The sequence below is a fragment of the Amblyraja radiata genome, chromosome 23, assembly GCF_010909765.2.
Source record: "Amblyraja radiata isolate CabotCenter1 chromosome 23, sAmbRad1.1.pri, whole genome shotgun sequence".
In the NCBI taxonomy this organism is placed as follows: domain Eukaryota; kingdom Metazoa; phylum Chordata; class Chondrichthyes; order Rajiformes; family Rajidae; genus Amblyraja; species Amblyraja radiata.
Genome location: NC_045978.1, coordinates 24,550,204 through 24,563,211, shown reverse-complemented (window position 1 = coordinate 24,563,211; position 13,008 = coordinate 24,550,204).

Sequence of the window (13,008 nt, the reverse complement as noted above, 5' to 3'; positions counted from 1 at the left end):
CGACGGTATGATTGTAGAAGCTGTTCCTCATCCTACTGGTACGAGACCTGAGGCTCCTGTACCGCCTCCCTGATGGGAGGAGGGCAAACAGTCCATGATTGGGGTGGGAGGGGTCTTTAATGATCTTCCCAGCTCGTTTCAGACACAGTTTTCGGTGGAGGGCATCCATGGCAGGGAGCGGGGCGCCGATGATGTGCTGCGCGGTTTTCACCACCCGTTGTAGTGCCTTCCTGTCCGCAACAGTGCAGCTGCTGTACCATACCGTGAAGCAGGCGGTCAGGATGCTCTCGATGGTACACCTGTAGAAGTTGGTCAAGATCTGGGGGGACAGGTGGGCTTTCTTGAGCCTCCTCAGGAAGTAAAGGCGCTGCTGTGCCTTTTTGATCAGCTTGGAGGTGTTGAGGGACCAGGACAAATCCTCCGAGATGTGTACCCCGAGGAATTTGTAGCTGGAGACGCGCTCCACCTCAGTCCCGTTTATGTGGATGGGGGTATGTCTGCCCCCTCTGACCTTCCTGAAGTCGACAATAAGTTTCTTCGTCTTCTTGGAGTTGAGGACGAGGTTATTATTGGCACACCAGGTTGTCAGGTGCTGGACCTCCTCTCGGTAGGCTGACTCATCGTTGTCACTGATCAGTCCTACCACCGTGGTGTCATCAGCAAACTTAATGATGGCGTTGGATCCGTACTTAGGGATGCAGTCGTGGATGAAGAGGGAGTAGAGGAGAGGGCTGAGCACACAGCCCTGTGGCACGCCGGTGTTCAGTGTTATAGTGGTGGAGTTGAGGTTGTTGACCCTAACAGACTGTGGTCTGTTGGTGAGGAAATCCAGTGTCCAGTTGCAGAGGGAGGTGGAGATGCCAAGCCCGCTGAGTTTGGTGATCAAGCTGGCGGGGATGACAGTGTTGAAAGCGGAGCTGAAATCAATGAACAGCAACCTGATGTAGAAGTTGTTGTTGTCCAGGTGGGTCAGGGCAGAGTGTAGGGCCGCCGATATGGCGTCCTCTGTAGACCTGTTGGCCCGGTAGGCAAACTGATGGGGGTCCAGTGTGGGGGGGAGGCTGGCTTTGAGGTGAGCCAAGATCAGCCGCTCAAAGCACTTAGCAATGACAGGGGTGAGTGCCACTGGGCGGAAATCGTTGAGGCTCCCTGTGGCTGACTGTTTGGGCACTGGCACGATGGTTGATGTCTTGAGGCAAGTGGGGACAACACCCTGGGCCAGTGAGTGATTGAAAATGTCGGTAAAGACTGGGGATAGTTGTCCAGCACATGCCCTAAGCACCCGGCCAGGGATGCCATCGGGGCCGGCAGCTTTGCGCTCATTCACCTTGCTCAGTGCATCTTGTACAGCAGAGGTGGAGAGACTGAGGGGTTGTTCATTTGGGGGTGGAGCAACTTTGATGGCTGGGGTTTTGTTATCACGGTCAAAGCGAGCATAGAAATGGTTTAGCTCGTCAGGAAGGGTGGCGTTGTCTGGGGGAGGGGTGTTAACTTTCTGGTAATCGGCAAGGGATTTGATTCCTTGCCACATGCGCCTGGGGTCAGAGTTGTTATGGAAGTGCTCCTCAATCCGCCGTTTGTGATTGAGTTTGGCATTCCTAATTCCCATTTTCAGATTGGCCCTGGATGAGCTGTATCCCTCAGCGTCGCCAGATCTGAAAGCGGCATCGCGAGCCTTCAGTAGGAGTCTGACCTCCCTGCTCATCCACGGCTTCTGGTTAGGGAAGGTCTTTATTTCTTTGTGTGTAGTGACATTATCGGTGCAGAATTTTATATAGTCCCTTAAACTGTGACCCCTTGTTCTGGACTTCCTCAACATCGGGAACAATCTTCCTGCATCTAGCCTGTCCAACCCCTTAAGAATTTTGTAAGTTTCTATAAGATCCCCCCTCAATCTTCTAAATTCTAGCCAGTACAAGCCGAGTCTATCCAGTCTTTCTTCATATGAAAGTCCTGCCATCCCAGGAATCAATCTGGTGAACCTTCTCTGTACTCCCTCTATGGCAAGAATGTCTTTCCTCAGATTTGGAGACCAAAACTGTACGCAATACTCCAGGTGTGGTCTCACCAAGACCCTGTACAACTGCAGAAGAACCTTCTGCTCCTATACTCAAATCCTTTTGCTATGAATGCTAACATAACATTCACTTTCTTCACTGCCTGCTGCACCTGCATGCCTACTTTCAATAACTGGTGTACCATGACACCCAGGTCTCGTTGCATCACCCCTTTTCCTAATCGGCCACCATCCAGATAATAGTCTACTTTCTTGTTCTTGCCAGCAAAGTGGATAACCTCACATTTATCCACATTATACTGCATCTGCCATGCATTTGCCCACTCACCCAGCCTATCCAAGTCACCTTTCAGCCTCCTAGCATCCTCCTCACAGCTAACACTGCCCCCCAGCTTCGTGTCATCTGCAAACTTGGAGATGTTGCATTCAATTCCCTCGTCCAAATCATTAATATATATTGTAAATAGCTGGTGTCCCAGTACTGAGCCTTGCGGTACCCCACTAGTCACTGCCTGCCATTCTGAAAAGGACCTGTTTACTCCTACTCTTTGCTTCCTGTCTGCCAGCCAGTTCTCTATCCACATCAATACTGAACCACCAATACCGTGTGCTTTAAGTTTGTATACTAATCTCTTATGTGGGACCTTGTCGAAAGCCTTCTGACAGTCCAGATACAAAAAACATCCACTGGTTCTCCCTTATCCACTGTACTAGTTACATCCTCGAAAAATTCTATAAGATTCGTCAGACATGATTTACCTTTCATAAATCCATGCTGACTTTGTCTGTCATGCTGTCTGAGTAAAAGGACATACCTTCAGAAAGGGGATGAGGAGGAATTTCTTTAGTCAGAGGGTGGTGAATCTGTGGAATTCATTGCCACAGACGGCTGTGGAGGTCGTCAATGGATATTTTTAAGGCAGAGAAAGATAGATTCTTGATTAGTACGGGTGTCAATGGTTATGGGGAGAAGGCAGGAGAATGGGGTTGAGAGTGTTTATAGGGCACTGAAGCTGGCCCTTTGGCCCAATGCACTGATGGCACCAACCCAGGGCAGCACTGTGGCACAGTAGAGTTGCTGTCTTCGGGCGCCAGAGACCTACGTTCGATCCTGGCTATGGGCGCTGTCTGTATGGAATTTTGTATGTTCCCCCCATGTCCTCTTGGGTTTTCTCTGTGAGCTCTGGTTTCCTCCCACATTCCAAAACATACATGATTGTATGTTAATTGGCTTTGGTAAATATTGTAAATTGTCCCTAGCGTGTAGTATAGTGCTAGTCTAGGGGAAGTGTAGGTACTGCTAGTGTAGGTAGTGCTAGTGTAGGTACTGCTAGTGTAGGTACTGCTAGTGTAGGTACTGCTAGTGTAGGTAGTGCTAGTGTAGGTAGTGCTAGTGTAGGTAGTGCTAGTGTAGGTAGTGCTAGTGTAGGTACTGCTAGTGTAGGTAGTGCTAGTGTAGGGGAGTCGCTGCTGGCACGAACTCGATGGGCGATACTCTGAACTAAAATTACTTAGATGGATATCTAAGCTAATCCCGTTTGCCCACATTTGGCCCATATCCTTCTAAATAATTCCTTTCTATGTACCTGTCCAAACTATTTTTAAGCATTGTAATTGTACCTGCCTCATCAACAATACATGTCTTTATCGCTCATCCCAAGCTGGTCTTCAGAAAGCAGCCATCAGCTGCCTTCCTGAACCATCATGAAGGAGCTCCCATAGGATTGGGAATCTCAGGATTCAGATTGACTATCAAAGAAGGAATGACGATAAACAAACTGCTTAAAGTACCTTTGGCAAGTTGCAAGAGCATGTTTTGCAGAGGATAGTTTAGCAATGGCATATATATATATATATGCTGCTTAATGTTACCCTTGTGTTTCAATTAATCAAATATACACAGGGTGACATCGAATGATATCGTTTGAATGTTTAGTTTAGTTTAGTTTGGTTTCCTTTATTGTCACGTGTACCTTGGAAAGCTTTTTTCTATTCAAGTTATCCAGTCAGCGGAAAGACTGCACATGACTACAATCAAGCCATCCACAGTGTACGGATACAGGATATAGAGAATAACGTGCAGTGCAAGACAAAGTACAGTAAAGTCGAATTAAAGATAGTCCAAGGGTCTCCAATGAGGTAAATGGAAGGTCAGGACCGACCGCTCTCTTGTTGGTGATAACAGCTGGGAAGAAGCTGTCCTGGAATCGGGAAGTGTGCGTTTTCACACTTCTGTACCTCTTGCCTGATGGGGAGAGGGGAGAAGAGGGAGTGAGACTGGTCCTTGATTATGCTGGTGGCCTTGCCGAGGCAGCGTGAGGTGTAGATGGAGTCGATGGAAGGGAGGTTGATTGGCGTGATGGTCTGGGCTGCGTCCACCACGCTGTTGTCACAGTGGGCCACGGGTGTTTGGAGAGGTGGGTTGCGGGTGGGCTGCTCTCTCTGGGAGGTGCCGCGTTTCCGGTTTGCACTATTCCAGACAAGCGGAGAATATTGAGTCACATTGCTGGTTGGTGCCGTGTTGGTGGCAGGGAAGGGTTTAGGCAGTCAGGACATGAGTCAGATACCACAGGATATTTGTTGTTTGTGTTCTCGCTGCTAAATAACAAGCTTGTGGGTTCCCACTCCAGAAATGCGTACAAACAAATCTGAGCGGCCTCTCCAGTGCAGTGTTCATGCAGAACCAAACATTTAGCAACGTAGTCATTAAATCAACATCCTCCCTACCCTGCCAGACTTCAGTCTTTAGATTTTACTACAGACTTTAGAGGTACAGCGTGGACACAAGCCCTTCGGCTCAACGAGTCCACTCTGACCAGCAGTCACCCTGTATACTAGCACTATCCTACACACTAGGGACAATTTACAATTTTATCGAAGCCTATTAATCTACAAATATTTACATTTTTGGAGTGCGGGAAGAAACCGGAGCACCCGGAGAAAACTCGGGTTTTCTCGGGAGAAAGTATAAACTCCGTACCGACAGCGCCCGTAGTCAGGATCAAACCCGGGTCTCTGGCGCTGTAAGTGAGCGACTCTACCACTGTGCCGCAAAGATAATGCCAGTGTAAATAAAATTCATTAGAATGAGTCATCAATTATCCGTTCTGTCCAGAATTAACATGCAAACTCCAAATCTCTGCCACTATTTGTCCACTGGCAATGTTGCAGCCACATAAGGAAATATTAATCCACAGCGTGCCAAGAGAGCACATCAACGCCTCTACTTGCTCAAGAGACTGAGGAAATTCGGCATGTCTCCAATGGCTCTTACAAACTTCTACAGATGTGCTATAGAGAGCATAGTGTCAGGTTGCATCACAGTTTGGTTTGCGAACAGCTCTGCCCACGACCACAAGGAATTGCAGAGAGTTGTGGATGTAGTCCGTCTCCATCACACAGACCAGACTCCCCACCTACAGCGCAAGAGACCCGGGTTAGATCCTGACTACGGGTGCTGTCTGTATGGAGTTTGTACATTCTCCCAGTGACCACGTAGGTTTTCTCCATGTGCTCCGGTTTTCTCCTGCAATCCAAAGACGTACACATTTGTAGTTAAATTGGCTTCTGTAAATTATAAATTGTCCCTAGTGTGTAGGATCTGCTAGTGTACGAGGTGATCGCTGGTCGGCGTGGACTTGGTGGGCCGAAGGGCCTGTTTCCACACTGTGAACTCTGAAGTCTATACTTCAAGCTGCCTTGGGAAAGTAACCAACACAAACAAGAAGGTCTGAGGAAGGGTCCCGTCCTGAAACGTCACCTGTACATGTTTTAAAGATACTGCCTGACCTGCTGAGTTACTCCAAGCCTTTGTGTCTTTTTTTAAAGCTAGCACTTGCAGTTCCTCGGTTGTTCATAATCAAAGACCTTTCCCTACTCCAATCATTCCTTTTTCTTCCCGCTCATATCGGGCAGAAGATATGAAGCTTGAAAGCTCGCACCACCAGACTCAGGAACAGCTTCTTCCCCTCTGTTATCAGGATTTTGAACAGTCCTTCTATAAGCAAGGGTCCTGTCTGATTCACCTCAACCTCATCACAGACATTGGACTTTATCTCTGAACACACTTGCATTATAACGCTGAGAACTATATTCTGCATTATGTATCTTTGCTTCAGCCCTACCTATTGTAATTGAGTTCGGCCTGATTATATTTATATATAGTAATATTAGATTTGATTGCATAGCATGCAAAACAAAGCTCTTCCCTGTACCTCAGTCCATGAGAGAATAATAAACCTAAGCCTAAAACTAAATTAAACACTATGCATTTGTCCCTGATACCTAAAGGACATGTCGCGGGGTGACGCCTGTTTGGTCGTGAGAATCGTACCTTTTTCTGGTTGCCGCTGGATTTTTAACATTTGTAACATTTTTGGCGACCTGCTGCCACTATGACAAGTGCCGGCAAGTTGCCGAAATAATCGCATAAGTGGACAGGCCCTTTACATCACAATATCAACCTCCAAGATCTGGTAGAATGCATAGGCAGCATTTCCAACACTCGATGCTTTAAGGTGAAGGGGGAAAGTTTGAGATGAGAGGAGACAGATTTAAGAGGTATCTGAGGGGCAACTCTTTTACACAAAGGGTGGTAGGTGTGTGGAACGAGCTGCTGGAGGAGGTGGTTGAGGCAGGTACTATCACAACGTTTAAGAGACAATTAGACAGGTACATGGACAGGAAAGGTTTTGAGTGATATGGGCCAAACGCAGACAGTGTAGAAGGGATATGTTGTCGGCGTGGGCAAGTTGGGCCAAAGCGCCTGTTTCCACGCTGTATGACTATATGACTCCATGACTCTGTGAGTCATTGATTCGTCTAGAGTTCTAACTACAATTTTGTTACTATAGATAATCAGGATGTACTAATTCAGTCTAAAGAAGGGTCGCGACCCGAAACGTCACCTATTCATTTTCCCCAGAGATGCTGTCTGACCCGCTGAGTTACTCCAGCATTTTGTATCTATCTTTGTATTAATAGCTCCATTGGCAGATGGCTTCAACATGAGGCATATGTTAACAGCTCTTTGCCACAACCCTGATAAATCATAGTGTCTGCAATAACCGTTCTTTTCCATTGTATCACACAACCATATCCCCTTTCTCTACCTCACACAGAGTAGCAGCTGCTCCAGAAGAGTTCCTTTTCCACTGTATTGGTCACACAGGCATTAATCAGCACATCATTTGGTTAACTTTGCAGTATCTGCCTCTTGCTGCCAAGGTCAGATTTTATCCATTAATGCTGGCGGGTAGTTTCAGTTTAGTTTATTGTCACGTGTACCGAGGTACAGTGAAAAGCTTTTGTTGCGGCTAACCAGTCAGCAGAAAGACAATGCAATTGATCTAGTTACAGTGTACGGATACATGATAAGGGAATAATGTTTAGTGTAAGGTGTGATGATCAGGGTTGCGTCCATAATTCGGAGGAGGTGCTGTCCTGAACGGCTGCCTGTCCTGCAGCTGTCCGTTTTTTTCCCTTCTTTTTTATTATTTTTAGTTCGTTAAGTGTACAGTCAGGGGGTCTTAATCTTTTTATGTTTGGGGGGTTGTGGGGGGGAAGGGGGAAACTGCTTTTCCAAGTCCCTACCTGGTCGGAGGGGTTGCCTTCCTCCGAGCAGCGTCTTCGACCTGTCCTCGCGGCCTACCAGCGGGGCCTGGAGCGACGTTTCCCTGAGGGGACCTGGCCAGAACATCGGCTTTGGCGGCGGCGCAGCGCTGGAGCGCTGTCGTGGAGCAGGCGATGCCTTTCCTGGGTCGCCGCGCTGGAACTCCAGTATGCTGGGACCGCCGATAAGAACATTGTGGAGCCGCGGTTCTGCGGAGCGGCCAGCTGCGACGTTGAACTTTACATCCCGGAGCCTGGGATCTCTCGCCGAGATCGCCAGTGTGCGGAGCTCCGTCTGGCGCGGTCTGTTGGCTTGGAAGCCGCGGGCTCCGGTGGGAAGGCGGCCGTTCCTGGCACCCCAAGCCGCTGGGGGTTCTCCCGACGCCAGAGTACCATCACCCGGCGAGAACATCGGGCGCCGTGGCGGCGACTGTGGAGGCCTCAATAGGCCCGACTATGGGTGGACAAGAGGATGGGGACTGGACTTTGTGCCTTCCCCCACAGTGGGAATCACTGTGGGGGGATGTTTTTATGTTTTGGTGTGGAATTTCTTCATGAATACTATGTTGTATTTTTATTAGTGTTCTGCAAGGACATCTGAATTTCCCCTGAATAAGGGGATTAATAAAGTCTAATCTAATCGATTCTAATCTAATCAAATTTAATTTGCTGTAATTTCTTTCGGTGAAGAGGTGTTATTTTTTTTCAAACTTAAACTTTATGAACAAAAATATACACAAAAAAAATCCAAACCCTGAGCATAGCTTCCTTTACATTCATTGTGTCCTTCAGTCTAGACTGCACAGTGGCGCAGCAGTAGAGCTGCTGCCTCACTGCACCAGAGACCCGGGTTCAATCCTGACTACGGGTGTTGTCTGTACGGAGTTTGTAGGTTCTCCCTGTGACTGCGTGGGTTTTCATCGGATGCTCCGGTTTCCTCCCGCTTTCTAAAGACGTGCAGGTTTGTAGTTTAATTGGCTTCTGTAAATTGTCCCACCGAGTCCACGCCGACCAGCGATCCCCGTAGACTAGTTCTATCCTACGCACTAGGGACAAAGTCCACCCGGTCACAGGGAGAATGTACAAACTCTGTACAGACAGCGCCCATAGTCAGGATCGTACCCGGGTCTCTGGCGCTGTAAGGCAGCAACCCTACTGCTGCGCCATCGTGCCGCCCATCAAAGCAAATGAACACCAAGGCCACAACAAAGAAACAAAGGTCAGTGTGGGAATGGGAATAGGATTGAAGTGTTTGACAACCGGAGACCAGGTAGGTCCAGGCGGACTGAACGAAGGTGTTCGGTGAAACAACCACCCAGTCTACGTTTGGTCTGAAGAAGGGTCTCGACCCGAAACATCACCTATTCCTTTTCTCCAGAGATGCTGCCTGACCCGCTGAGTTCCTCTAGCTTTTTGTGTCTACAGTATCTTCGGTTTAAGCCAGCAACTGCAGTTCCTTCCTAGAAAGAATGATGGGTTGTACTCGATAATGGTGGCTGACTTCTATCCATCAGTGTCTCTTCATAAAGTCAGGCAGATAACACACAGATTGCCTGGAAGTGTCCCATCTTGATATTGCTCAAGGAGATCACTGCTATCAGGTGTCAAGTCCACTGGATCAATGCACCCCACTCTGAACTCAATTGCCACCCTCTCTCCTGCCAGTGCACCAGGGTTGGGTAGGACTTGCTTACAGGATACACTGCAATAAATCACCAAGTTTATCTTGACAGCATCTCCCAGCCTCTTGACCGGCATTGCAAAAACACATGCAAGCTGCATCAAGAGGGAGATATGTTATTTCGGCATGTTATTTTTTCCTTTATCTCAATTATCTCTGACACAAACCATTTATAGTTCCAACCCGTAACCATTGGAACCGCAAATGGTTCCATTGCTACAACCAGCAGCCATACTAATATTCGAAACCATGGATGGTGCAAAATCATGGCAGGAGAGAGGGTGGCGATTGGGTCCACTGCAGGCGGCACAGTGGCGCAGCTGGCAGAGCTGCCGTCTCACAGCGCCAGAGAACCGGGTTTGAACCTGGCCTCGGGTGCTGTCTGTGTGGAGTTTGCAGAGGCCAAATAACCTACAGACCCGCAAGTCTTTAGAATGTGGCAGGAAACCCGAGGACCTGTAGAAAAACCCTCACAGTCACAGGGAGAACGTACAAACTCCGAACAGACAGCATCCTGAGGTCAGGATGGAATCTGGGTCTCTGGCGCAGTGTGGCAGAGACTCTACCGCTACGCCACTGCACTGCTCATAGTGGAGGGAATGGACAGATGATGTTTCGGGTCGGGAGTCTCCTGCCATTCCCTCCCCAGATGCTGCTTGACCCGGTCCATTCCTCTAGCACTGTGTCTTGTAGCTCACGATTCCTGCATCGGCAGCATACAGTCTAAGTCCAATTCTGTTTGCATCTGATGTCTGGTTTAGGTAAAGTGGGATTTGCCAGTGGCTTTTGTACTCTGTGAGAATTCCCCACTTTCCATCTATTTGTCTATCACTTACCAGTCTCCTGCTTGACATCTGTGGCAAGCAGAATTGGACCTAAACTCTGATGCCCCTGTGGGTGAAGGGCTGGAACAAATGGTTGCATCAGGACTTGGTTTGGTAACTCAAACACTCAAGAACAAGGGAGACTGCATAAAGTGGTGGACATTGCCTGGACCATCACAGATATTGATCTCCTCATCGTTGAAGGGCTCTACAGGAAATGCTGCCTCAAAAAGGCAGCTAATGTCATAGAAACATAGACATAGAAACAGAAAATAGGTGCAGGAGTAGGGCATTCGGCCCTTCGAGCCAGCATCGCCATTCAATATCATCATGGCTGATCATCCAAAATCAGTACCTCGTTCCTGCTTTCTCCCCATATCCCTTGATTTCATTAGCCCTAAGAGCTATATCTAACTCACAGACCTACACGACACTGGCCACACCCTCATCTCGCTGCTACCATTGGAAAGAAGGTACAGGAGCCTGAGAACCCCGACATCCAGGCTCAAGAGCAGCTTCTTCCCAACAACCATCAAGCTCTTGAAGGGTCTGCAGAAGGGTCCTGACCCGAAACAACACCTATCCATGTTCTCCAGAGATGGTGTCTGACCTTTTGAGTTACTCCAGCACTTTGTGTCTTTTTTTGTAAACCAGCATCTGCAGTTCCTTGTACCTAGCCCACCATCGAATGGATTTACAGGAGTCGCTGCCTCAAAAAGGCAGCCAGCACCATCAGAGACCCACACCACCCTGGCCACGCATTCATGTCACCCCTGCCTTCGGGAAGAAGGTACAGGAGCCTGAAAAGTTTAACGTCGGGTTCAGGAATAGCTGCTTCCCTGCAGCCATCAGGCTATTAAACATTACAATAAGCTCTGAACTACATAGACTATGATTGCTATTATTGCACTATTATTGTTACAGTATGTGTATGTATGCGTGTGTGTGTGTATTTTCACACACTGAACGTTTTTCTCTCACTTACAATATTGTTTACAGTGTACTATGTTTACAGATTCTGTTGTGCTGCTACAAGTAAGAATGTCATTGTTCTCTCTGGGACATATGACAGTAAAACACTCTCGACTCTTGAACACCACTCATCCCCAACCGCAACACAATCTCAGCCCCAAACTACCATGGACTTTGTATGGGTTGCACTACACACTTTGATTTGTACGTTTACGCTCCGGTTACCAAGTATTGCTGATACTTGCCCAGGTGAGGCAGAGGTTCACTTGCACCTCCTCCAACCTCATTTACTGTATCCGCTGTTCCAGGTATCAACTGCTCTACATCGGCGAGACCAAGCGCAGGCTCGGCGATCGTTTCGCTGAACACCTCCGTTCAGCCCGTCTTAACCTACCTGATCTCCCGGTGGCCCAGCACTTCAACTCCCCCTCCCATTCCCAATCTGACCTTTCTGCCCTGTGCCTCCTCCATTGTCAGAGTGAGGCCCAGCGCAAATTGGGAGGAGCAGCACCTCATATTTCGCTTGGGTAGTTTACACCCCAGCGGTATGAACATTGACTTCTCTAACTTCAGATAGCCCTTGCTTTCTCTCTCCTTTCCCTTCCCCTTCCCAGTTCTCCCACTCGTGTTACTGTCTCCTCCTGCATTCTATCTTTGTCCCCCTCAGTCTGAAGAAACGTCACCCATGCCTTCTCTCCAGAGATGCTGCCTCACCCGCTGTGTTACTCCAGCATTTTGTGTCGAGCTGATCATTTATTGCATTGTTAATTATTATGTATTTATTTGTTATGTTGTTGTATTAATGTACAGTGAAGTTACAGCCAGTATGAATCTCAATTTGCAAAACACGAAGTACTGGAGGAACTCGACAAGAGGAACTACTGAGTTCCTGCAGCACTCTCTGTTTTTTGGCAGATTCCCACCTTAACGTTTCCTATGTAGAGTCATACAGCGTGGAAACAGGCCCTTCGGCCCAACTTGACAAAGCCGACCAACATGTCCCATCTACACTCCAGCAAAAGGATTTGAGTATAGGAGCAGGGAGGTTCTACTGCAGTTGTACAGGGTCTTGGTGAGACCACACCTGGAGTATTGCGTACAGTTTTGGTCTCCAAATCTGAGGAAAGACATTATTGCCATAGAGGGAGTGCAGAGAAGGTTCACCAGACTGATTCCTGGGATGTCAGGACTTTCATATGAAGAAAGACTGGATAGACTCGGCTTGTACTCGCTAGAATTTAGGAGATTGAGGGGGGATCTTATAGAAACTTACAAAATTCTTAAGGGGTTGGACAGGCTAGATGCAGGAAGATTGTTCCCGATGTTGGGGAAGTCCAGGACAAGGGGTCACAGCTTAAAGATAGAGGGGAAATCCTTTAGGACCGAGATGAGAAAAACATTTTTCACACAGAGAGTGGTGAATCTCTGGAACTCTCTGCCACAGAAGGTAGTTGAGGCCAGTTTATTGGCTATATTTAAGAGGGAGTTAGATGTGGCCCTTGTGGCTAAAGGGATCATAGGGTATGGAGAGAAGGCAGGTATGGGATACTGAGTTGGATGATCAGCCATGATCATATTGAAAGACGGTGCAGGCTCGAAGGGCCGAATGGCCTACTCCTGCACCTATTTTCTATGTTTCTATGCATCCACCTTGGGTTAATATAACGCCAGGTTCTGAAACCGTGACACTGGGAGGCTTCAGGGAACCAGAATACTAATGATCACCATGGCAACTGTACCCAGCCGACAAGGAAATGTTTGAAACTTTAAATACTTCCCCTCCAGACAGAATAATCAGTCGGGTTACCCAGTTTGTGTGTGCGCGGGAGGTGTGCTTGTGATGCAGTGTGGACATTCCGTTACACAGCCAGATGAAGGTATTATGCAAACCTCAGGCGTAAACA